Here is a 26,847-nt window from a genome sequence, read left to right on the forward strand (position 1 = left end):
TGCCTGGTGCATCCTATCCATGGAGTTTTTTTCTTCTGTTTATGACTACCAATGAATGGGGAGTATGTTTCTGATGTTATAGTGGGTGATCACCTGGCATCTGGTGATCAGACTTTTGATGTTCGCTGAGGGTTTTTATTTCAATTGTAGGCTTTCTTTCCTGATGTTTCTCCCCAATTCTCTATTTTCCTTTATTCTTTTTTTTCCCCTCAGTTACCATATCCTTGTTATCTTTTCCTCACATCCTCCGCGGATGAGGATATTGTTATGTGTATGCTGTTGTCGTCTTTCTTGAAACATTGTAGTTCTTTTTCTTTCTGCTCCTTAGTCTGTAGGCCGCCTTGTCCTGTGAGTCAATTCAGGTGGCACAGCAAGTTCAAAATAAACATAAACATCACCAGATGGTGTGGTTCAGTATTTAGACACAAGTGGAGTGGGTTTATTCAAAAGTGAAGGTCTAAGACTTTAGGGTTTGGGTTTCTTTTTAAATTTTAACAAGATGTGGGAACACCTCAAACCCTTGTTAGCTAGATGGCACCATCTGGGAGAAAACAGAAAAGCAGTGCATAGGCTGACTGGTTGGTGGATGTCTATGAACCATTGTGCTTGCACACACTATCAGAAAACAATGCGTCCTTTTTGCATGTAGTACACACTCTGAGTTCTCACCTTAAATTAAGAAAAGAGAGTTAGGGAGTTGCACCTAGGTTCAGTGGGGGGCCACCATTGCAGTGAAAAACAGTGCACTATCTGGATACTGGTGCTAAATGTCCAGATTTTTGCCCATGGCAGCTGGTGTTAAAAAAAGAAAAACAGTGACCGCTGTGCACTCAATATCCGGGGGTATGTCTCTTTCTCATTTCTTGTACAACAGCATCAGCCATCCATAAATACAAAGCTAAAATGTTTTATATTTTCTTAAAAGAAAGGATACAACATGTAGATTGGTATAACCTTAAAAAAAAGAGAGAAAAAACACTGCACAGTCTACTAATTCAGGAAACGCACTAGAATTGTCTTCTTAATGAAATGTGTAGTAGAAATATATATTGTATGGAAACAGCCCATTGGCTCAATAATGGTGTTGAAATGAGAAACTGCAATTGAAGTGCATGAATTGTTGATGAGAATAACACTTTCAAACTCATTTTTCAGCATGTCTTTTGTTGTTATCCTTGTGGGAAAACCATATAATGAGAGCACTTTCAAGAGTAATTTTGAGGTACATCATGAGTATTTATGTGTAGTACATAAGTACATAAGTACATAAGTAGTGCCATACTGGGAAAGACCAAAGGTCCATCTAGCCCAGCATCCTGTCACCGACAGTGGCCAATCCAGGTCAAGGGCACCTGGCACGCTCCCCAAACGTAAAAACATTCCAGACAAGTTATACCTAAAAGTGCGGAATTTTTCCAAGTCCATTTAATAGTGTAGGTCACGGCTGCAGATAAAAGCATTTAAAAAAAGCAGAAGAGCCAGACTACATTGAGCTGCTGGATGCCTATAGGACTTCATTCACCCCAATGTTTTTGGGTCCTGTAAGGAAACATCTTGTGTTAGTTGGATTTTGCTGACTGGCAACTCCCCAAAAGGGAATATTCAGGAAGTATTTGAAATGGTAAAATACTTGTCAGGTTTCAAAGATAATTGGGATAAGCAAGTAGAGGAATCACAGTATGATCTTTGCTCTGCCAGTAGAGCAACCCATAAAGTTATTCACCCATTTTTTCATTTCCTAGAGCCAGTCCAAACTGAGGCCCATGCTAGAGACACTCATAAGAATATATGGGTGTCTTTAGCATTAGCACACACACACACACTAAAAACACTAGTGTGCCTTAGTAAACATTGCCTTAGTAAAAAGGGCCCTGAATGTATTTACTTTTTTTTTAGAGCAGGAATACCGCTGCAAGGTCTCTTGCTACAGCTATATAGTTCCAATTATAGTCTAAAGGACTGAATTGGGGGGGGGGGGGGGGGGGGGGCACTTGAGCGCTGAAACGGAATGGCGGTGTGAAGAGAGAGCTCCGCAGGCACAACACACATTTATACAATTTTAATTACTCCAGGTGCATAATTCTCAATTTATATTGAATGTTTACGATGTCCTCACACAAGCAAAGCAAAATTGAGGTGGCATTTGAGGCTGATTCTGGTGTGAAGGGATCCCAACAAGAACTGCTGGCTATCTGTAAAACTTCTTCTGGCAAAGATGGTGCCGACCTTGCACCTGATATCGCTGCACAACTAAATAATATTCCTTACTGCAAGAGTTAAAGAAATAAAATCTGAGACTGCCATGCCCAATAACCACTTCTCCCAATTAGAAGCACAAATCTCTGAAGCTGAAAGCAGAATTGGTTCAGTGGAAGATGATCGTGCTCAGAGCTGCAAATTGGAACCCCCCCCCCCAATTATTTATTTATTTGTTGCATTTGTATCCCACATTTTCCCACCTATTTGCAGGCTCAATGTGCCTTACATTCTGCTGTAGTGGTGATCGCCATTTCCGGAATGAGAAGTACAACGTGGTATTGCTTTAAAGTTCATAAGTGACAGACAGGGGCATAATCGAACGTCGCCGGCCAAATAGATCGCCGGCGATCTATGTTGGCGGCGGCGCTACAGCTGGCCGGAACCGTATTATCGAAAAAGATGGCCGGCCATCTTTTTTTCGATAATACGGTTTAGCCCGGCCAAATGCCGTGGAGTTCGCTGGGTTTGAGATGGCCAGGTTTGTTTTTCAGCGATAATGGAAAGTTATGTCGGCCATCTCAAACCCCGGCCAAATTCAAAGCATTTGGCCGTGGGAGGAGCCAGCATTATTAGTGCACTGGCCCCCCTGACATGCCAGGACACCAACCAGCCACCCTAGGGGTCACTGCGCTGGACTTCAGAAAAGCTCCCACGTGCATAGCTCCCTTACTTTGGGGGCTGAGCCCCCCAACCCCCCTACCCACAAATGTACTGCACCCACTAAAATTGCTCCAGGGACCTGCATACAGCCTCTAGGACTTATTGCTGCTGTGTAACTTTGGCACACCAGTTCACACCTGAAGACTAATCTCTCTGAAAAAGTCCTTTCTTGAAATAACCACGTTTACTCACAGTTAACTGCAGATCAGAGGTTGTGTCCCACTGGCAAAGAGTCCCCTGGTACTAAGATTAGCAATAGGTCAGAGCTGGCACAATGGTGTACAATGCCCTCTTTCAGCACCATTCAAGGTAAGAACTACGTTCTCTAACGTGGGTAACACAGGAAAGGGAACTAAAACTGGCTTACAAACATGGCCACTACCGCATGGACTACAACAGGAAACAAAACAGGGCACACTCTGACCCAGTTAGCAGGGGGGAAAAGCACCATGGGAGTAGATCTCAGTACCCTACACCCACCACAATGCATTGCTAATGTGACTCTGCAGGGCACCTAACAGAAAAGATGTCACACTCACCCGAGAGCCACATCACAACCAGGGAAAGGCTGTCGGAGGATTCAACACATTCTGCTGTCATGGAGGTGGGTACAGGATTTGAGGCTGGCATACAGGCTGGCAAAAAAGGTTTTTAATTTTATTTTTTTAGTTTGGAAGGGGATTGGTGACCACTGGGGGAGTATGGGGAGGTCATACCCCATTCCCTCCAGTGGTCATCTGGTCAGTTGGGGCACCTTTTTGAGGCTTGGTCGTGAAAATAAAAGGACCAAGTAAAGCCGGCGAAATACTGCTTAACGCCGCTTTTGTTTTCCCATTATCGGCGAAAGCCGGTCATCTGGTAGCCACGCCCATGCCCGCCCATGTCCCGCCTTCGTTAATCTACCAACACGCCCCCTTGAACTTTCGCCGGCGAAGCGACAGGAAAGCGGCGATGCTGTCAAAAATGCCGCTTTCGATTATACCGATTTCGCCGCTTTTTAAGATGGCTGGCGATCACTTTCGATTATAAGCTGGAGAGTAAATTAAGCAGTCAAGTAAAAGAGTTCATTCCGGCATGAAAAATAAAGTGGTATTGCGTTAAAGTTTGTTAGTGGCAGAGTATATGAAGCAGTCGAGTATAAAGAGTTCGGTTTTGTCCATTTCTGGCATAGGTTTCGTTGTCTGGTATTTAGGATGGATCATTGTGGTAAGCCTTTTTGAACAGGTTGGTTTTTAGTGATTATGGAGCTTCAAGCGGCATTTGAAGGTTCTAGTAACCACAATAGACATAATAATATAAGAATTTTTGAGTGTACCCAAAGGCTCTGAAAGTGATTATGTGGTGAACGGGGCCCACTGTGTCCCAGCACGCCATCCCTCTGTACACAAATGGCCGTATCCAATTGTTTTAAAAATCTTACACTCAATTTGGTCACTTTGCACCTGTAACTATGAAGGTCACATATTGCAATACCACCAAATCTTATATTGATCCTTTGATTCTAGAAAAATTCCTAGATGAACAGGAATGCTCTGAAATGGCTTCTACCTGAACTTTGTATCTTCAGCACCTGATTCTGATGTGATACACAAATATTGCAGTGCTTGCCTCTCTTTTCGCTCGTTCACCAGTCTGGACCCCCATGGTCTCCAGCATTTCTCTCCATCTCCCCGCCCCTGTGACATGTTTAGTACCTTACCTCCCTTCCCTGGGGCGGCAATACTGGCACAACACCAAAAACATAGAGGTTGGCAGGCGTCTGTGTATGCTCAAGGCCTGCCTGCTCCCTCCCCTGCCAAACTTTCTATTTCAGAGGAGGCACAAGCTGGCAGGCCTTGGGCATGCACAGATGCTCAAAGCCCCGTGCCCACTGGCCTCGATGCTTGTGGTGATGTGCCGGTTGGGGTTGGAGGAGGTAAGGTACTAAACTTATTGCAGGGGCAGGGAAGGTGAAGAATTTGGAGCAATGATCCCTCCAAGGACTAAGTCGACATGAGCAAAAATTTTCTATTACATTACATTGTGAGCACTTCTTACAGATAACACACACACATACATAAATACTCACGGGGAGGCTGAAAAGAATTCCATGAGCCATGCTGTGCATTCTTTCCCTCCTTGTTCCCCTGTAGTTTAACTAGTTTAACTCTGAATTTTACTGAGCTACTGGATGTATATCACAGTTTAGAGGAAACTGCTCCCACAGTATAAGAACCACTTAAAAAAAAAAAAAAGAAACAGAAAGGACCCCTTCACTGTCATACACTTCAGGGAATTATGTACCAAAATAAAAATCAAAACAATGCAACATATTAAACAGAAAAGTATTTGTATTATTCTGGAAATATACGCAGGTACTTTAATTATTCACTGTGTCAGCCCTAGCACGCCAATTCAGTATCTTCCTGTTGGCCACATAAACAGTAATGTTCAGCAGTACTCTGACAGAAATTCTGAGGTTATTGGCAACCATAAATAATTTACCTATCAATGTTTCTGGTAGGTTGCCAAATGGTCACCAGGCTTCAGCTAAGCTAGTTTTTAGTAAGCGGCTGAGTTACCAAAGATTAGGTACAGCTAATATAGATAATATGTGCTATCTGTATTAGCTGTACCTAATAGAGCTGCAGGCTGAGAAATGGGGAGGCCAGTACTGCTTTTTAAAATCTTGGACAAGTCACTTACCCAAACATTGAATCAGACACAAAACTTATTGTAAACCCTCCAGGGACAGGAAAATACATACTGTCCCTGAATGTACCTTGCCTTGAGCTATTACTGAGAAAGGTGTGACTTATTGTCTTCCCTCCCAAACCCACTTCTCCTCTCCCTTCACTCTCTATTTCAGTTGATAACACCCTCATCGTTCCCGTCTCATCTGCCCCCAACCTCGGAGTCATCTTCGACTGCTCCCTCTCCTTCTCTGCGCATATCCAGCAGATAGCCAAGACCTGTCGCTTCTTCCTCTATAACATTAGCAAAATTTGCCCTTTCCTCTCTGAGCACACCACCCGAACTCTCATCCACTCTCTCATTACCTCGCGCCTTGACTACTGCAACCTACTCCTCACTGGCCTCCCACTTAGCCAACTATCCCCCCTTCACTCCGTTCAGAACTCTGCTGCACGTCTTATCTTCCGCCTGGACCGATATACTCATATCACCCCTCTCCTCAAGTCACTTCACTGGCTTCCGATCAGGTACCGCATACAGTTCAAGCTTCTCCTATTAACCTACAAATGCACTTGATCTGCAGCCCCTCCTTACCTCTCTACCCTCATCCCCCCTTACGTCCCTACCCGTAACCTCCGCTCTCAAGACAAATCCCTCCTTTCAGTACCCTTCACCACCACCGCCAACTCCAGGCTCCGCCCTTTCTGCCTCGTCTCACCCCATGCCTGGAATAAACTCCCTGAGCCCATACGCCAAGCCCCCTCCCTGCCCATCTTCAAAGCCTTGCTCAAAGCCCACCTCTTCAATGTCGCCTTCGGCACTTAACCACCATACCTTTATTCAGGAAATCTAGACTGTCCCCACTTGACACTTCGCCCATTAGATTGTAAGCTCTTTTGAGCAGGAACTGTCCTTTTTGTTAAACTGTACAGCGCTGCGTAACCCTAGCAGGGGCGTAGCCACGGGTGGGCCTGGATGGGCCTAGGCCCACCCAGTTTAGGTCCAGGCCCACCCAGCAGTGGAGGCTGCGGAGCGGAGGGAGCAGGCTGCGCTCCGATCCTGCCTCCATCTCTCTGACGGCAGCGCTTCCCAATCGCAGGATCTACCTCCCTCTGCAGAGGAGACGCTTCCGGGTTAGACGCAGGAGGCAGCGTGTTTGAATCGCTACCGCTGCTGCTGCTGAGACAGAGGGAGGAGGTAGATCCTGCGATCATGGCAGTGGTAGGCAGCGTCTGCGGAGCAAAGATGAAGTAAAGAGAGCCTTTTTACCATATTTACTCGTGGAGCTGCCTTTGTTTCCAGCTTCTAAAGCTTAGTCTTTTTCTTAAGAACCAGTGACCTCTAATGGAACCTTAGCAGCACTACATGTATAGTAAGAAAAACGGCTATGCTCCAGAAGAGAGAGAGAACAGTAGGTAGGGAAAGAAGTAGAGAGGGGACAAGCAAAAGAGACAAAGAGGACAGAGGCCAAGAAAGTGAGAGAGGAGGGGGAAAGAGACAGCCAGGGTGGGCAGAGAAAAAGCAAGGGGGAGAGAGGAGAAGGGAAGGTAGAGAGTGTGTGTGCGCGTGCGCGCAACCGCTTGACTGGGAAGCGCTGCTGTCAGAGGGTGGGCAGATGGAATGGGAGGGAAGGGGCAAGCTCCTATTTGGTGAAGATTTGGACAAGTAGGTAAAAGATCTTGGGGAGGTCAAACAGCAGACGCTGCCGGGATTAAAGGGCAGGCAAGCGTCCATTGTCTGCCCTCTCTGAACTTTGCTCAGTTATCCGCTGGTGATTAAGATGCTCCTAGTAAGACCAGCTGCAGTGTATTGGTATGTGGTGGTCTGGTGATTAACAGTTTCCATTTTGTCCAGGCATGAGAGTTTGCTCTGCCCCTACTCCTTAGTAATTCCCATATCCTCTTGTTTGTCCTATTTGTCTGTCCTAATTAGATTTTAAGCTCTGGAAGGATGGGGGTGAAGGAGAATCACTGGAAATGGATGGGAGCGGGAGGGGAGGGCAGGGCAGGGGAGAGAGGAGAGTCACTGGGTATGGATGGATGGAGGGGGGGGCAGGGGAGAGGAGGGTTGCTGGACATGGATGGATGGAGGGAAAGGCAGGAGAGAGGAGGGTAGCTAGTCATGGATGGAGACGAGGAAAGGGAGAGAGAAGAAATGCTGGACATGGATGGAGGGGATGGAAGAGTGAGGAAGGAGATGAGATGAGGGAAAAGGAAAGAGAGGAGAAAACTGCACATGGATGAAGAAAATAGGCAGAAGCTGGATCCACTGGACAGTCAAGTCTGCGGAGGACCCAGCTTTTACTTACGGATATAGAGCAAGAAATGAAGAAGAAAGGCGGAAAGTAAAGAAGTAAATGGAAAGGACGCCTTGGAAACAGAGTAAAGAGGACAGATAGCAGCAGAATCAGATACTGGGCCAGCATGATCAGAAAAACAAAGTCACCAGACAGCAAAGGTAGAAAGAAAATCATTTTATTTTCATTATAGTGTTTGGAATATGTCCAATTTGAGAATCAGGTGCTCAACATTAAAAGTTTATATTTATTTACTTATTTATGACATTTTATCCCACATTAAACATGAATTAGATTGGAACCTGGGACCATTTAATGTTTTTTTTCCTTGAGAGAGTAATGCATTGCCTCCCCCCCCCCCCCCCCAGGCTCTCTCCCCGGCTATAGCCAGCTCTCCAATTTTGAGGGGAGGTGCACAGGTGGACGGGGGGGGGGGGGGCAGAGGTGGACCAGGGAGAGAGCCTGTTTTTAAACATTTACCAGCACACCACTGTCTAGTGCCCACCCATCCAACCTGTTGGCCCACCCAAAAATTGACTTCTGGCTACACCACTGAACCCTAGTAGCGCTCTAGAAATGTTAAGTAGTAGTAGTAGTAAATCCAAATCCAACATCCAGTACCAAGCATACTGTGAAGTAATTCAGAACACTACAAATGTCACTCAGGACCTAAAGAGCAAGTCTACCATACCAAACAGCAGTGACTTCCATGAGTCACATAAGTTACAAGCACCTACTCAGGAAAACACAGCACCACAAACAGTGCAGTGGCTACTAGAACATCAATAAACCCTATTGGAAAATTAAAGAAGCTAGGTTAGTGTGGATCCATCTAGCACAGTTAATGATAACAGAAAACCATGTCTCTCTAACGCTATCCTTTCTCTCCCACTTGCATTCAGCATTTGCCCCCTCTCTTACTTCCATCAAGCCAGGGGTGTAGCCAGACACCCAATTTTGGGTGGGCCTGGGCCCAAGATGGGTGGGCAGAAGTCCACCCTGTACCACAAGTGATTTGGTCTCTCCCTGCATGCCACATGGTCTCTCAAACATCCCCCCTTCCCTGCATACCTTTTAAATAGCAGATTTTCACTGGCAGCGAACAGCAACTAATACACACTGCTCATGTTGGCCCTACAGCCTTTCCTCTGATGCAACTTCCTGTTTCCACATAGGCGGGAATACGTCAGAGGGAAGGCTGTGGGGCTGGTGCGAACAGTATGTATAAGTTACTGCTCGCTGCAGGCAAAGATCTTCTATTTACAAGGTATGCAGGAGGGACAGTTGTTGGGAGTTTTCAGCTAGTGGGGCTTCGGGATCCCTGCCAGCTACATCATAGGTGTGCTGCTACTAGGTGGGCCTGAGCCCAAAGTTGGTGGGCCTGGGCTCACCCGAGCCCACTCTTGGCTATGCCACTGCATCAAGCATGCTTCCTCTTTCTTCCTCCTTCCTTCCAGTGTGTGCCCTCTATCTCTCCCCTTTCTTCCAGCGTGTGCCTTCTTTTTCCCCCTTCCATCCAGCACATGTCCACTTTTTCTCCCCATCCAGCATGTGTTCTCTCTCCTCCCCCATCCAGCATCTCTCTTCTTTCTCTTCTCCTCTTCATCTAGCATTTACCCTCTTTCTCTGCCCCCTCTCTCTCCCTACTTCTATCCAGCATCTGCCTTTTCTCTGCTTCTCCCTTTATCCAGCATTTGCCCTTTCTCTCCCTCTCCATCCAGCGTCTTCCCCTCTCTATCTCCCTCTTCCATTCAGCATCTTCCCCCATCCATCCAGTTTCTGTCCACTCTCTATCCCCTTTACATTCAGTGTCTGTCTCCTCTCCCTCCCCTTTACATTGTGTCTGTCTCCTCTCTCTCCCCTTTCATTCAGCATCTGCCCCCCCTCTCCCTCCCCTTTACATCCAGTGTCTTCCTCCTCACTCTCTCCTTCCTACCATCCAGCATCTGTCCTTTTTCTCTGCTCCCTTCCACTCAGTATCTGTCCTCGTTCTCTCCCCCTCCATCCAGCATCTGTCCTTTTTCTCTGCTCCCTTCCACTCAGTATCTGTCCTCGTTCTCTCCCCCTCCATCCAGCATCTGACCCTGCTCTCTCCCCACTTTCATCCAGTCTGGCCCCTCTCTCTCCCCCTTCCATCCAGCTTCTGCCCCCTCTCTTTCTCTCCTTTTTACATCCAGTGTCTGTCTCCTCTCTCCCCTCTTCTATCTAGCATCTGCCCCCCTCTCTCTCCCCTTTACATCCAGTGTCTTCCTCCTCGCTCTCTCCTTCCTACCATCCAGCATCTGTCCTTTTTCTCTGCTCCCTTCCACTCAGTATCTGTCCTCGTTTTCTCCCCCTCCATCCAGCATCTGCCCTTTTTCTCTGCTCCCTTCTACTCAGTATCTGTCCTCGTTCTCTCCCCCTCCATCCAGCATCTGACCCTTCTCTCTCCCCACTTTCATCCAGTCTGGCCCCTCTCTCTCCACCTTCCATCCAGCTTCTGCCCCCTCTCTTTCTCTCCTTTTTACATCCAGTGTCTGTCTCCTCTCTCCCCTCTTCTATCTAGCATCTGCCCCCCCCTCTCTCCCCTTTACATCCAGTGTCTTCCTCCTCGCTCTCTCCTTCCTACCATCCAGCATCTGTCCTTTTTCTCTGCTCCCTTCCACTCAGTATCTGTCCTCGTTTTCTCCCCCTCCATCCAGCATCTGCCCTTTTTCTCTGCTCCCTTCTACTCAGTATCTGTCCTCGTTCTCTCCCCCTCCATCCAGCATCTGACCCTTCTCTCTCCCCACTTTCATCCAGTCTGGCCCCTCTCTCTCCACCTTCCATCCAGCTTCTGCCTCCTCTCTTTCTCTCCTTTTTACATCCAGTGTCTGTCTCCTCTCTCCCCTCTTCTATCTAGCATCTGCTTCTGCTCTCTCTTCCCTTTTCATCCAGTGTCTGCCTCCTCTTCTCCCTTCCATCCAGTGTCTGCGCCCTCTCTCACCCCTATCTTCCCTTCCATCCAGCATCTGCATTCTTTCTTTCTCTACTTCCTTCCACTCAGCATCTGTCCTCATTCTTTGCCCCTCTATCCAGCATTTGACCCTTCTCTCTCCCCATTTCCATCCAGCCCCTCTCTCTCCCCATGTCCCTCCAGCATCTGCCCTCTTTCTCTGATCCCTTTAATCCAGTATCTGCCTTCTCTCCCCCCCGTCATCCATCATTTGCCCCCTGCCTCCCCCCTACATCCAGTGTCTGCCCCTTTATCCCCTCTCTCCCCTCTCCCACCCAACATACCCACTGCTGCTGCTGCTGTTTCTCCAGACCAAGAGCAGCAGCGGCAGTGGCGGCTGCAGCAAAACAAAAAAAGGTAAAGCAATTGTGGAGCCACTGTGTTCATACTTGTGGATACCAGTCCCACCCCCTCTGATATCACCTCCTTTTTCAGGGCAAAACCAGTGGCCCCATGATCACTTTTTCTTTGTTTTGCCACTGCTGCTTCACAGAAGCGGCGGCAGGGTGTCGGGTGGGAGTTGCCTAGTGTCCCTGTAGTGCTATCCCCGCAGCTTAAAGGTAGCATTGATTTTGAGATGGAGGGTGTGCCATGACACCCGTGTTTACCTCTCCCGCTCGACGCCTGTACTGTTTCTTACACTTCTTTCAAATTATTGAAATTGTATAACTGCTTCATTCTCAATTCAAAGAGTAAAGGTACCTTTTACAGAAATATTGTCATATTAGGAAAACATTACATTACATTATACTTCTATACTACTGATACCAGCAGGTTTTTAGCGGTTTACAATAGTTAAAAAAAACCCCAAACAAACTAAGATGATCTCTTGGGAAGTAAAGAAATAGAAGAAAATCTTAATTCAAGAACTAATCTTAAGTCTTCTTTAAAAGATAAGTTTTTACATTTTTCTTGAATAAGAAAAAAGATAACTGAGCAGTAAAACAAATATTAAAATTTCTCCAAGATCTAAAACCCTTGTAGAAACACCCTACTTGCAAAAAACTATAGACCAATATCACTATTAAACTATGATTGTACAATATATGTGAAAATATTAGCTGAATGATTGGCAAAAGTCATTATTAAATTAAGGGGGGCAGACTCAAGAAAAATGTCAGGAAGTATTTTTTCACGGAGAGAGTGGTGGATGCTTGGAATGCCCTCCCGCGGGAGGTGGTGGAGATGAAAACTGTAACGGAATTCAAAAATGTGTGGGATAAACATAAAGGAATCCTGTTCGGAAGGAAGGGATCCTTAGAAGCTTAGCCGACATTGGGTGGCAGAGCCGGTGGGGGAGGTGGGGCTGGTGGTTAGGAGGTGGGCTTTGTTCCGGGCAGACTTCTACAGTCTGTGCCCTGAAAATGGCAGAAACAAATCAAGGTCAGGCATACACATAAAGTAGCACATATGAGTTTAAATTGTTGGGCAGACTACATGGGCCGTGCAGGTCTTTTTCTGCTGTCATCTACTATGTTACTATGTAATGACTTTTACCAACATTTACCAAAGGGTTGCGATGCCGGTAATTGGGAAAGAAAATGGGAGCTAGGCAGACTTCTACGGTCTATGCCCTGATTGTGACTGAATAGATAGGGATGGGCTGGAGTGTAAATTTTAAGGGGCTTCGACGTTAGCTCCAGAACTTAGTACAAGAACAGTGTTGGGTAGATTTCTATGGTCTGTGCCCTGAGAAAGGCAAGGACAAATCAAACATATGAGTTTAAATTGTTGGGCAGACTACATGGACCATGCAGGTCTTTTTCTGCTGTCATCTACTATGTTACTATGTAATGACTTTTACCAATCATTTACCAAAGGGTTGCGATGCCGGTAATTGGGAAAGAAAATGGGAGCTAGGCAGACTTCTACGGTCTATGCCCTGATTGTGACTGAATAGATAGGGATGGGCTGGAGTGTAAATTTTAAGGGGCTTCGACGTTAGCTCCAGAACTTAGTACAAGAACAGTGTTGGGTAGATTTCTATGGTCTGTGCCCTGAGAAAGGCAAGGACAAATCAAACTCGGGTATACATATAAAGTATCACATACCATGTAAATGAGTTTAGCTTGTTGAGCAGACTGGATGGACCGTACAGGTCTTTATCTGCCGCCATTTACTATGTTACCATGTAATCCATCCATTGCAAACAGTTTTTTTAAAGGTTTTTTTAAAGGTAGTCTAGCCACAGACAACACCAGAATATTTTGCCATGTTTACATACTGCTCAAGGTTCAAAGTTATTTTATTTGATAGACCACTTAAGGGCAACTATTAAGGCAGAGTACATAATAAATAAAATAGGAACGCCAACCGTATGGAAGAAAAGAGTTAAGCAAAAGGAACAAAAACAAACAGCAGAAAACAAAAAAAAGGCAAAAAGCAAGAACCTGCTGGGTCACCAGTGCTGCAGACCTCAGCACATCATGCCCCAATCTCTACCAGCTGCACAAGATAACAAACAAACACAAAAAGAACTAAGAAAGGAATCTCACCTCAAAAACTTAAGGGGAAGCCTCCTGAAAAAAAAAATACATTTTAAACAGCATCTTAAGTCATTAAGGCAGTTTTCAACCTTAAAAAGGCCAGCAACTGGTTCCATAGCTTAGGTCCCATTATGCTAAACATTGTGTTACCCTGTGAAACTAGAGAGTTCTGGTGGAATGAGGGTACCACCCGTTCACACAGGTGGGCTGAACTTGAGTAGGGACGTAGGGTATTAAATGACAAGCAAGAGGGTAAAGACCATACTGACAAATTTAAAAAAACAGCACTAACATCTTAAAAGTAATGCAGAATTTCACCGACAACCACTGTTCTTCTTTCAACAAAATGGTCACATGGTCAAATATGCATGCCCCAAATAAAAGCTTTACCACTGTGTTCTAGATCAACTGAAAAAAGTCAGTTGACTTCCCTTTGATTCAAACCTGTGCACAAAGAATTACAGTAGTGTAAGTATGAGTGAACAAATCTATAGTGCCCTGTCATTCATTACCCACCTGAAAATGTGAGCAGAGTATCTAAAATCTCTGCACCATCTACCAGAAAACACAGACTGAGTATCCAAATCTCTGTACCATCTACCTGAAGGCCTAAACTGAGTATCCACAGTAAAGGTATATCCATAACTTATGGTCTCAAACTTCATAAGAAAACAGAGCTCAAAAACAATTCATCCACAAATAATCCACTAATAAGACATTCTCTAGAATCATTATAAAAGAGAAGAGGATAGATGTACTCTGATTCTTATGTCCGGCTGCCCACAATGTCCTATTCTGGTCCCTCCCTTGAGGTTAGGGTGAGCTAATTCTCCCACAATCCCTAGTCCGCCTATGCAGATCACATGCAAATCACATTTATTTTACTCAGTCCCTAGATACCTGTTTCTCATACCCAGCTATCAGGGAATTATGTCAGTATCATACAGAAGCCCCCACCCCCCCATTACCTCTCTTGTAGTTTCCCTGCCAGCTACTTCCTCCCACACAGGGGGGTCCAAAGTCCTCACCTTAAATGTAAGGAGTTGCTGTAGGACTAACTCAGATCCATGTAGGGTCTTTAGATTGCTTTGCATTGGAGCTAGAGTTTTTTTTCTTCTCTAGGAGAGCATAACTAGCTCATCTTATACATTTTCTTTTCTTTGGAGGCTCCCTTGTCTATTACTATCTCTCTCCTGGTTTTTGCTGTATCACTCTTCTGGGATACATGGAGGAGTATTTTTGAAAGAGGCATCCAAGTTGTGATTTGGATGTCCTTGCAAAATCCAGGGGTAGGGAAGCCCATATTTTTGAAACAAGATGGAAGTCCATCTTTCATTTTGAAAATACCTTTAGGGTCATCCCTAGATTTGGATGTTCCTAGATATGGACGTTTCTGACTTTTGGCAATTTTCAAAACCAAAGACATCTATGTCAAAATGACCAACTTCTAGCTATTTGGTCATGGGAGAAGCCAGCATTTGTAGTGCACTGGTCCCCCTGACATGCCAGGACACCAACCGGGCACCCTAAGGGGCACTGCGGTGGACTTCATAAATTGCTCCCAGGTACATAGCTTCCTTATCTTGTGTTCTGAGCCCCCCAAAACCTACTACCCACAACTGTACACCACTACCATAGCCCTCCTCTTTTCTATCTACACTTCTTCCCTTGGTTCATTAATCTCATCCCATGGCTTTTCCTACCATCTCTATGCTGATGACTCCCAAATCTACCTTTCTACCCCTGATATCTCACCTTGCATCCAAACCAAAGTTTCAGCGTGCTTGTCTGACATTGCTGCCTGGATGTCTCAACGCCACCTGAAATTAAATATGACCAAAACCGAGCTTCTCATTTTCCCCCCCAAACCCACCTCCCCGCTCCCCCCGTTTTCTATTTCTGTTGATGGCTCTCTCATTCTCCCTGTCTCCTCAGCTCGAAACCTTGGGGTCATCTTTGACTCTTCTCTCTCCTTCTCTGCTCATATCCAGCAGACCGCCAAGACCTGTCGTTTCTTTCTTTACAACATCCGTAAAATCCGCCCCTTTCTTTCCGAGCACTCTACCAAAACCCTCATCCACACCCTTGTCACCTCTCGTTTAGACTACTGCAATCTGCTTCTTGCTGGCCTCCCACTTAGTCACCTCTCCCCTCTCCAGTCGGTTCAAAACTCTGCTGCCTGTCTCATCTTCCGCCAGGGTCGCTTTACTCATACTACCCCTCTCCTCAAGACCCTTCACTGGCTCCCTATCCATTTTCGCATCCTGTTCAAACTTCTTCTACTAACCTATAAATGTATTCACTCTGCTGCTCCCCAGTATCTCTCCACACTCGTCCTTCCCTACACCCCTTCCCGTGCACTCCGCTCCATGGATAAATCCTTCTTATCTGTTCCCTTCTCCACTACTGCCAACTCCAGACTTTGCGCCTTCTGTCTCGCTGCACCCTACGCCTGGAATAAACTTCCTGAGCCCCTACGTCTTGCCCCATCCTTGGCCACCTTTAAATCTAGACTGAAAGCCCACCTCTTTAACATTGCTTTTGACTCGTAACCACTTGTAACCACTCGCCTCCACCTACCCTCCTCTCTTCCTTCCCGTTCACATTAATTGATCTGATTTACTTACTTTATTTATTTTTTGTCTATTAGATTGTAAGCTCTTTGAGCAGGGACTGTCTTTCTTCTATGTTTGTGCAGCGCTGCGTATGCCTTGTAGCGCTATAGAAATGCTAAATAGTAGTAGTAGTAGTACCATAGCCCTTATGGGTGAAGGAGCATCTAGATGTGGGTACAGTGAATTTTGGAGGGCTTGCTGTTTCCTCCACAAGTATAACAGGTGGGGGGGATGGGCCTGGGTCCGCCTGTCTGAAGTGCACTGCAGTACCCACTGAAACTGCTCTTGGGACCTGAATGTGCTGTCGTGGACCTGAGTATGACATCTGAGGCTGTCATAGAGGCTGGCATGACATATTTTTAAAGATGTTTTTTGAGGGTGGGAGGGGGTTAGTGACCACTGGGGGAGTAACGGGAGGTCATCCCTGATTTTCTCCAGTGGTCATCTGGTCATTTCAGGCATCTTTTTGTCATAAGAAAAACAGGTCCAGGTGAAAATGTCCAAGTGTTTGTCAGGGATGTCCTTGTTTTTTTCAATTATGGGTCAAGGACATCCAATTGTTAGGCACGCCCAAGTCCCGCCCTCGCTATGCCTCCGACACGCCCCCTTGATCTTTGGCCGTCCTTGTGATGGAGTGCAGTTGGAGATGTCCTAAATCGGGTTTCGATTATACTGATTTGGATGTCCCTGGGAAAAGGATGTCCATCTTCTGATTTATGTCGAAAGATGGACGTCCTTCTCTTTCAAAAATGAGCCCAATAGTCAGCATTTACCTGCTTCCTACCTGTCCAATGCTCCATTAAGAAGTCATAGGCCTGAAGCACCAGACATAACTGCATATAATCTAGCATTGCTGTTCCTCATCACGCCCAACCATCTCAGTGGAGTATGGTCTGTTATCAATGGAAGTGCCTACCTAATACCAGAGAGTTTCTACAGCCCATTTCACAGCCAGGCACTTCTTTTCAGTGCTGGAGTATTTTTGTTCTGCATATGAGAGCTTCCTCCTAATATACATGACCGGGTGTTCTTCCTCCCTTTTTCCTTGACTCAGGACAGCCCCCACCCCTACCCCTGAGGTGTCTGATGGTAAGGTAAAGTCCTGGCCAAAGTCAATGTTCCTTACCAGTGGTTCCTTGCAAAGGGCTTCCTTTAGGATTTTAAACGATTGCTCAGCAGCCCCATCCCAAACTAGCTGGTTCATCCAGGAATTCTTTAACAGGGTCTTGAGTGCAGCAGCATTCTCTGAAAACTGTAGAATGAATTTCCAGTAATAGCTTACCATACCCTCTTTGTCCGGGGATTAACTATACTTAAATAGCCTCTAGTTTGCATAGTACTGGCTTCACCCAGCCATTCCCCACTCGGTGCCCCAGATACTGAAGCTCTCTCTAACATAAGTAACACTTCTTGGGGTTCACGGTCAGTCCTTCTTGTTGTAAGGACTCACAAACTGCCTCAGTGTGTCGCAGGTGACTCTCCCACATCGTCCAAATAGGTTTTGTCATACTCCTGATAGAGTCTTAACACCCTATTCATGACTCCCTGAAATGTTGCCAGGGCCCCATGAAGCACAAATGGGAGGACCATTAACTGGTATAGCCCCTGGGGTGTAACGAAAGCCATTTTCTCCCTAGAAATTGATTCAAGTAGAATCTGCCAGTACCCCTTAGTTATATCTAGGATCAAAATATACTGGGCCCCTCCCAACTGCTTTACCAGGTTGTCAACTCTGGGCATGGGGTAAACATTAAAACATGATATAACATTAACTTGCCTAAAGTCAATGCAAAATCTGGTTGACCTGTCTGGTTTGGGTACCAGAATGATAGGACTGGCCCATTCAGTTACAGATTCTTCAATGATCCCTAACTTCAGCATATTGGCCACTTCTTGTTTTACAGCTTCCCATTTGGCTTCCTGGAGGCGATATGGCTTTTGCCTTATCATTTTTCTGTGTTGTATAGCTATTCTTTGAACGCCTAATTAGGTGTGTCCTGGCAAAGGGGAAAACACATCCTGAAACTTCAAAACTAAATGTTCGACCTGCACTTTCTGTTCTTGATAGGGATTCCCTATGTTCACCCTTTGTTCTTCATTTAACCTGGTCCTAGGTTTTCCTCTTCTTCCTGGGTTTCTACCATCAACCCTTCCCGAGTTATCCAAGGCTTCAACAAGTTTACATGAAAGACCTGACTTTGTTCACCTTTTTGGCTCACCTCATAATCTACTACTGGACCCACCCTTCACTTTATCAAATATGGTCCCTTCTACTTAGCCAATAATTTGTTAGTGGAAGTGGGTAGCAGTACTAGCACCCTATCTTGGGGCTTAAATTCTTGCTGCCTAGCATTTTTGTCATAATAAGCTTTTTGCTGGGCCTGTTTTCTCTTGACTCTCTCATTATATTATCTATTCTCTCTCTCTCTCTGTGTTCCAGGATATGCTCAATTACTGTGCCAACTTGTCCATCCCTTCCTGTCCAGGCCTCCTGCACTACCCCAACAGGTTCCAGGGTTGGCAGACGAACATTAGTTCAAATGATGAAAACCCTAAAGACACCTGAGGAACTTCCCTATAGGCAAACAGTACATATGGGACTACCATATCCCACTCTTTTATTTTATCCTCATTGCATTTCTTTACCATCCTAATGAGGCTCTGGTTGAATCTCTCTACTAATCCATTCGTTTACGGATGGTACGCTGCAGTTTCACATGCTTCAGTCCAAACATCCTCAGAAATTCCACTAGTGTATTGGACATGAAATTAGTTCGCTGGTCTGTCAGTAATTCCCTGGGAAACCCAAATTGGCAGAATATTGCCATTAGTCCATGAGTGATTACTCGAGCAGAAGTTACCCGCAAGGGAACAGCTCGTGGAAGCCTGGTCGCATAGTCCACTACTACCAGTTCTAGGGGCCCTACGATATTGGCACCCACTCTATCCATAGGCAATCCAACTAAGGGAAGAGGGATAAGAGGACTTATCTCCCGTAGCTGCTGGGGTACCTTCTGACATTCCAGACAGGACCAGCAGTACTCCCTTACCTCCTCATAAACCTTTGGCTAGAAGAATCGTTGTATAATGCGGGCCACTGTCCCATGCATCCCCAAATGACCTGCCAATGGATAGGCATGGGCTAGGGTCAGCAGCGTTCTAAATACTTTGGGTATTAGTAGTTGTTTATGTTCCCCTTTTCCCTATTTATTTTCTACCCAGTATAGAAGGCTATTTCTCTTAACAAAATATGGGCCACTACTCGCCTCCCTTTTCCCTGAATCCTTACCTTGTTCCAACTCTCAGAGAGGGATCCTCTTCCTGCTCCTCTGGGAACTGGTGAAACCAAATCATAACTTCTTCTAAGGCTTCTACTGTACCTGTGGGAATTAACCTTTCCGTTTCTCAGTTCATCTTTTATACTTACTTTTCCTATTTTTCCCTGGCTCCTCTACCACATCCTGCATGGCAAAGGGGAATATTTTTCCTAATTCCAGTTTTTCAGGGGCTGGAGGGGAATAGTCTCTAGCTGGTGTGGACACGCACACCTCCCTTGGGCTAAGGGTGGTCTCCATTCTGACTCAGTCCCTCACCAAGATCAGGGGAAAAGGCAACTTCTCTACTACTGCTATCTTGAGGGGCTGTGTCCTTCCTTCCCAAGTCACCCCTATCTTGTAGGTTGGTTCCTGCTTGATATCCCCATGTACATAGCATACTTGTACTACCCACTAAAGTGGCCTTCTTTGTTTCCTATTTGTAGGGTTCTGGCTAAAGCTCTGGATATAATGGACTGATTACTCCCCATATCTAAAAGGGCTTCCAAAACTACTCCAGCCACTCTTACCCCCATCTTTATGGCACGGCCTTGACTCCCATGGGTGGCTGATGACTGGACTCCTAATCCTGAAAAGGTGCAATCCATCTGTGGGCAGTCTCTTTTAAAGTGTCCTGCTCCCCCACAAGTGAAACACCTATAATTGGTGTGGGTCTCCTGGTGGGGACAGCTGTTCATGGTCTCCCACTTTACTCAACCCAAATCCCCAGGTGAAGGCCCCCACACCCCACACCCTTATCCTTCTTGGAATCCCCAACCTCCTCCCTAGGGAGTTTAGTTATCTTCTTCCCTACTAGTGGTATTTTGGATTTCTTAAGGGTAGGTACCTCCTGCTAATAATTAGCTCCATCCCTCCTCAGCCTCCATATATTTGTCCACCAGCAAGGTATCCTCCTCAGGTGATCTTGGTCCTTGTCTAGTGCTCCAGGATTTTACCGGAGACAGTAAAATGTTAAGAAATTGTTCCAAGACTATGGTTTTAACCAAGTCCTGTGGGGATTTCTGAGCTGGTTCCAATCACTGAGAGGCAAAGTCCATCAACAGTTATACCACTGCCTGAGGTCAATCCCCTTTCTGAAAGGTACGGGCCCTAAACCTCCCGAGATAATTTTCTGCTATGAGGTCCAACCTATTCTGAATAGTTGCTTTAACTTCTCTGTAATCCAAGGCCCAGATGGTGTCTAAGGTCCTGCAGGCAGCTTGGGCCTCTCACACAAAGAACATAGGCGTAAGAGATTGTCGGTAAAAAAAGAGGTGGGGTCTCCAGAAGAAGTCATAGCAAAACAGGTCCCCGTTGGGACCTCTACCCATGAGTTGACAGCATCCTATAGAAGAAAAGTTACTTGATAATCATTTGAAGCCATTTATGAGCAAGACTTTTCAAAGCTAAGTAACAATTTTACTTCATACAGTTGTTGATAGAAAGTTATTGAGAATTAAAGTGTATATAAAAATGTTTTTTGTCTATTCAACAAAGGTGAATAGGAGGTTTTTTAGACCAATGATGACTTGTTTGACCAATCACATACACAGGAAACAATAAGTTCAAAGAGTGTGGTTTATGGTCCGAATGAGGTCTTTTCCTCTTAATTTTTGATCATTAAAACATTGAGAAAAATAAGAGACTTTATTCTAAATCCTTTATTAAGATACCATACAGTGTTTTTAGACATTATTATAGAAAAACATCTATCTTTTGGTGCCACCCATGTCCTACCCAAAAGATGCCCCAACACAATCCCTTGAAATCTGGATGAACTGTGGAGCAAAATGTCTAAAATAGGGGTGTCGAAAATCGCAACTTGGATGTGTTTGAGGAAAAAAGAAACATCCTTCTGCCACCTTATGACATTTTTGGACATTGTTTTGAAAATAAGCCCCTAAACTTTTCCTCCCTCCTTTATGGCCATGACACATCTTTAAATAATCAAAATCAAGAGGCAGCAGAATGTTAAGCATTCACTGAGACATTGGTGAAGTCAGCTCTGTTGGAAAAGGAAAAGAAATATTGTATAATCCTTCTTCATTCACTGAATAAACATGCTTGTATTCTTGCTGTGATCTCACCTAGGAATAAATCAAAACAGGATTAGTGATGGATATTGACATTAGACTGTAGATCCTTCATTGCAAATACTCTTTTAAAACCTGTTAATAAACACAGCAGAATTAAATGTTTACTTGTTAAAGCATTACTACAATGCTAGGCTCATCAGGGGGGAAACCCTTTAGCAGTTTCTGCTTGAAATGCTTTGTCACTTGGGATTTATATTTTGGGAAAAACAAAGACATGACCACATAAACCAGAATACCAATTTAACTGTTAGTAGATTTCAAGTATTGGGAAGGTGTGACAGAAACAATGTAGACTTAACCTTAAACAAAAGCAGGCCCTTATGTTAAATTCCTAAAGAAGAAGCAGCAAGGCTAGATGAAATATAGGGCAAAATCAAGCAACATTTCTTTAACTACATCTGGAGCACAAAGAAGTTACTATACTATAGGAGTTTTCTATACTGCTATTTTCCAAATGAACAAAGCTTTTAACATTTTAAGAAGATACTCCAATAATAATGGAAGAATAACAAGTACAACACGTGGAGGGGAATAATCGAACGTCACCGGCGAAATAGATCGCCGGCGATCTATGTTGGCGGTGGTGCAACAGCTGGCCGGAGCCGTATTATCAAAAAGATGGGAGGCCATCTTTTTTTTCGATAATACGGTTTAGACCGGCTAAATGCCTTGGATGTCGCTGGGTTTGAGATGGCCGGTTTTGTTTTTCAGCGATAATGGAAAAAAATGTCGGCCATCTCCAACCCGGCGACATCCAAGGCATTTGGTCGTGGGAGGAGCCAGCATTTGTAGTGCACTTACATGCCAGGACACCAACTGGACACCCTAGGGGTCAGTGTGGTGGACTTCAGAAACAGCTCCCACATGCATAGCTCCCTTACTGTGGGTGCTGAGCCCCCCCCCAAACCCCCTACCCACAAATGTGCACCCACTAAAAGTGCTCCAGGGACCTGCACACACTCAGGCCTCTAGGACTTGTTGCTGCTGTATAACCTTGGCACAGCAGTTGACACCTGAAGACTAATGTCTTTGAAAAAGTGCTTTATTTGAATAAGCACCTTTACTAACAGTTAACTGCAGATCAGAGGTTGTGGCCCACTGGCAAAGAGTCTCCCTGATACTGAGATTAGCAGTAGGTCCGAGCTGGCAGAATGCTGTACAATGCCCTCTTTCAGCAACATTCAAGGTAATAACGTTTTCTAACATGGGTAACACATGAAAGAGATCTAAAACTGGCTTACAAAAATGGCCACTACCTCATGGACTACGAGAAACAAAACAGGTCACACTCTGACCCAGTTAGCAGGGGGGAAAACACCATGGGAGTATAGCTCAGTACCCTACACCCACCACAATGCATTGCTGATGTGACTCTGCAGGGCACCTAACAGAAAAGGCGTCACACTCACCCGAGAGCCACATTGCAACCATGGAAAGGCTGTCAGATGATACAACACATTCTGCTGTCATGGAGGTGGGTACGGGATTTGAGGCTGGCATACAGGCTGGCAAAAAAGGTTTTCATTTTAACTTTTGTAGTATGGGAGGGGGTTGGTGACCACTGGGGGAGTAAGGGGAGGTCATCCCCCATTCTGTCCGGTGGTCACCTGGTCAGTTGGGGCACTTTTTTGAGACTTAGCCATGAAAATAAAAGGACCAAGTAAACCCGGCCAAATACCGCTTAATGCCCTTTTTTTTCCATTATCGCCGAAAGCCATCTTGCCCGCCCATGCCCCGCCTTCGCTTCACCGGCGACACGCCCCCTTGAACTTTCGCCAGCGAGGCGATGGGAAAGCGGCGATGCTGTTAAAAAGCCAGTTTTTGATTATACGCTTTAAGCCGCTTTTGCCGACCGATTTGTGTCGGAAAATCGCCGGCGAAAAGCTTAGATTATAAGCTGGATATTCACCAAAAACTAAAATAGAAAGTTAAAATTCTACGTATAAAATTATTATTCAAATAAATTTGTTTTTAACATTTTCCTAAAAGAAAACTAAGATGCTAGCCTTACTTCCAAAGGAAGCTTATTCCATAGTCTAGACCCTACAAAAAAACCAAATTTTTTTAAAGGATGAGAAACCCATTTTCAACATCCTTGAAAAACCCATTGTTCTTTCCACTAATGGAAAACCCAACAACTCAGTTAGACCCTCAGAATTCAAACCAGATAATGACTTAAAAATCAAACAGAAAACCTTAAAAGCAATTCAGTTTTTATCGTTAGCCAATGGAAATCTCAATAAACATGAGAAACATTATCAAATCACTCAGCCCCACTGATCAATCTAATAGCAGTTTAACTTGTTCTGCCAATACTTATTAACACTACTTTCTCTCAACAAATGATTATGAAATTCATAAATAAATTTCTATATGTATAATATTGAATTAATAGGCCTTTATCCCTATTGGAATTCCAAATTCTTTTACATGCATGCTATCTGATTACAGTGATTAACTGTAACACTAATCACTTCTGGTACTCATTTTATCAGTTTGTGAAATTTAACACCCTTTCCACTGATTTACACAAACCCCAATACAGTGACAGATAGTAAGAGGTACCTCTGTGGACACTTCCACAATTTGTTTTGTAACTAGAGCAGAACTGATGCAAAGTAAACTCTCACCCATGTTAAAACCTTTATTCTGGGTAATTCTCTGTGAACATGATGGATTAAGAGGCACAACATGCCTTCTGAATGGATTACCTACTTCTGGGTACTTTTATGCACCTTAATATTTGAGGTTCCGATGCTCAGAACTCCCGCGGTAAGCCAACAGCACAGATACTTTACCGCCGGAACAGCGCAGAAAATTAGCTCGTTAATATTAGATGTGCACTGTTAAAGCAAGAAGGGGGGATGTGCTTGGAATAAAACAAAACAGCATTAGTGATGGATATTGACATTATAGATCCTTCATTGCAAATACTCTGCTTTAAAACCTGTTAAAACATAGCAGAAGAGTTTTGCGTGAAGCCCAGCTCCTATGTGCATGCACCAGGCAAACCCGAACGTTAAGCATACATTGGTATCTGTTTTCTGCATCTTTAAATATAAGCTTTTCAAATTTGTTTTACTTGGAAGGCTTATATTTAAACTCAGGAAACAAGCCCCAACATGTGCTTTCACTTTCAGGTTTGCTCGCACTTGCGCACATTTGTTTCTCACTATTGGCGCATAGGGGCTTGCACGAGCTTCCTTCTACTTCAAAATTAAAGAAAAACCTGCAGATTTTAAAGAGAGGATTTCTCATGATTCTTTCTTCAAACTCCCTAATACCTGCTCTGAGCTGGCGTTATTTTTTCAGCAGTAAGGGTGGCTTAGTTTTGTGCACTGTTCTCTGAGCATTGGAAGGGAACAGGAAATGATCTCATTAACATCTGTTTGACTATATTAGCATGCTATCTGCACTTATCTTTGGCAGGCTCCCTTTTAAGCAGGCGTGGCAAGCCTCTTCAAGGAACCATTTGCCCCTTTGTAAGGAAGTCCTGTTTTTTTCTGATCTGAGCTCCATTACATCTGCTGACCATTGCATCAGCAATGAATTGCGATTAAAATTTTTAATCAAAATGCAGCCCTACTGGTTTTAAATCTGCACAAACTTTAGCTTTCCTGATAAATGCACTTAAGTTACTTTATTCAAAAAATTCAAATCAGAAAATATTGCTTTACTTGGCTCAGAATTCACTTCCAAACAGACTGGTTGAATCTCTGAATGATTCAGCACATTTACTTATTTCTAGTTTGATAGCCTCTCACTTCTGATACAGACTATAGAAAGAATTCTTAGAAGCACACTAAGGGGTCCTTTTACTTAGGTGCACTGAAAAATGGCTTGCGGTAGAGTAGGCGCGGGTTTTGGGCGCACAACAATCTATTTTTCAGCGCACCTGTAAAAAAGGCGTTTTTAAAATTTTTACTGAAAATGGACATGCGGCAAAATCAAAATTGCCGCATGTCCATTTTGGGTCTGCGACCTTACCGCCAGCGGTAAGGGCGGTAATGACCTACACGCGTCAAATGCTACTTGGCACATGTCTAATATATGCGTGAGAAAATAATAATAATTTTTCGGACACGCGTATTGGACGTTTACCAAAAATGAAATTACCACAAGAGCCATGTGGTAGCCAGGCAGTAACTCCATTTTGGCGCGTGTTGAGCACGCATAGACGCTTACGTGGCTTAGTAAAAGGGCCCCTAAGCTTGTTAAGATTTCTTAAATTCCCCTTTAGTAATTATGTGTCTTTTTACTGTCCTGGACCTCTTAAAGCATACACATGCTCCACTATCCAGGGAGTATAACCTTAGCACATCAGCACATACAAGAAGTCTCTGTTCTTTTCTGAAATTTACTTTATTGAATAAATGTAGCAAATTTACTCACAGCTTGTAGTTTCTGAGAAGCTTGTTACCACAAGGCAAGAGACTTCATAGTTCTGAATTCTGCAACAGTGGGTGGAGTTTTGTCTTTTTACCAATATTGCACAACCCATCATCTCACCTCTGAAACTACTTTCATCTACCTGCCTTTTCTCTTCAAGTGTCTGAGCTCGCAGAGACAGAGGGACCAAGAACACCCACAAGGCCGTAGGGCGAGGTAAAGGAACAGTAGGGACAGAGCCTGAGAACAGGTTACAAAGGAGGTCATAGAGGGTAATCCTTGATTAGAGAGAGAGAGGTCAGATCCATGGTACCATGTGGTAGCCATGTGGTAGCCAGGCAGTAACTCCATTTTGGCGCGTGTTGAGCACGCATAGACGCTTACGTGGCTTAGTAAAAGGGCCCCTAAGCTTGTTAAGATTTCTTAAATTCCCCTTTAGTAATTATGTGTCTTTTTACTGTCCTGGACCTCTTAAAGCATACACATGCTCCACTATCCAGGGAGTATAACCTTAGCACATCAGCACATACAAGAAGTCTCTGTTCTTTTCTGAAATTTACTTTATTGAATAAATGTAGCAAATTTACTCACAGCTTGTAGTTTCTGAGAAGCTTGTTACCACAAGGCAAGAGACTTCATAGTTCTGAATTCTGCAACAGTGGGTGGAGTTTTGTCTTTTTACCAATATTGCACAACCCATCATCTCACCTCTGAAACTACTTTCATCTACCTGCCTTTTCTCTTCAAGTGTCTGAGCTCGCAGAGACAGAGGGACCAAGAACACCCACAAGGCCGTAGGGCGAGGTAAAGGAACAGTAGGGACAGAGCCTGAGAACAGGTTACAAAGGAGGTCATAGAGGGTAATCCTTGATTAGAGAGAGAGAGAGAGAGAGGTCAGATCCATGCTGACCCATCAGCAGTGGCGTTCCGACCCTAGCTGACACCCGGGGCGGATCTCCGATGCGCCCCCCCCGGGTGCAGCGCGACCCCCCCGGCGAAATGACACCTCCCCCGGGTGCATTTCCGCTGGGGGGGGGGGGGTGCCGCGGCGTGCGCCTGTTGCCCTGTCTCCGAGTTCGCAATTC

The 26,847-nt window shown here is 44.8% G+C and overlaps 1 protein-coding gene across 1 annotated transcript in view; it reads left to right on the forward strand.

Moving 5' to 3' along the window:
- The window catches only part of FRMPD1 (FERM and PDZ domain containing 1), a 360,497-nt gene that overhangs the window by 152,792 nt on the left and 180,858 nt on the right, over positions 1-26,847 (forward strand).

Source organism: Microcaecilia unicolor, chromosome 2, assembly GCF_901765095.1.
Source record: "Microcaecilia unicolor chromosome 2, aMicUni1.1, whole genome shotgun sequence".
Lineage (NCBI taxonomy): Eukaryota > Metazoa > Chordata > Amphibia > Gymnophiona > Siphonopidae > Microcaecilia > Microcaecilia unicolor.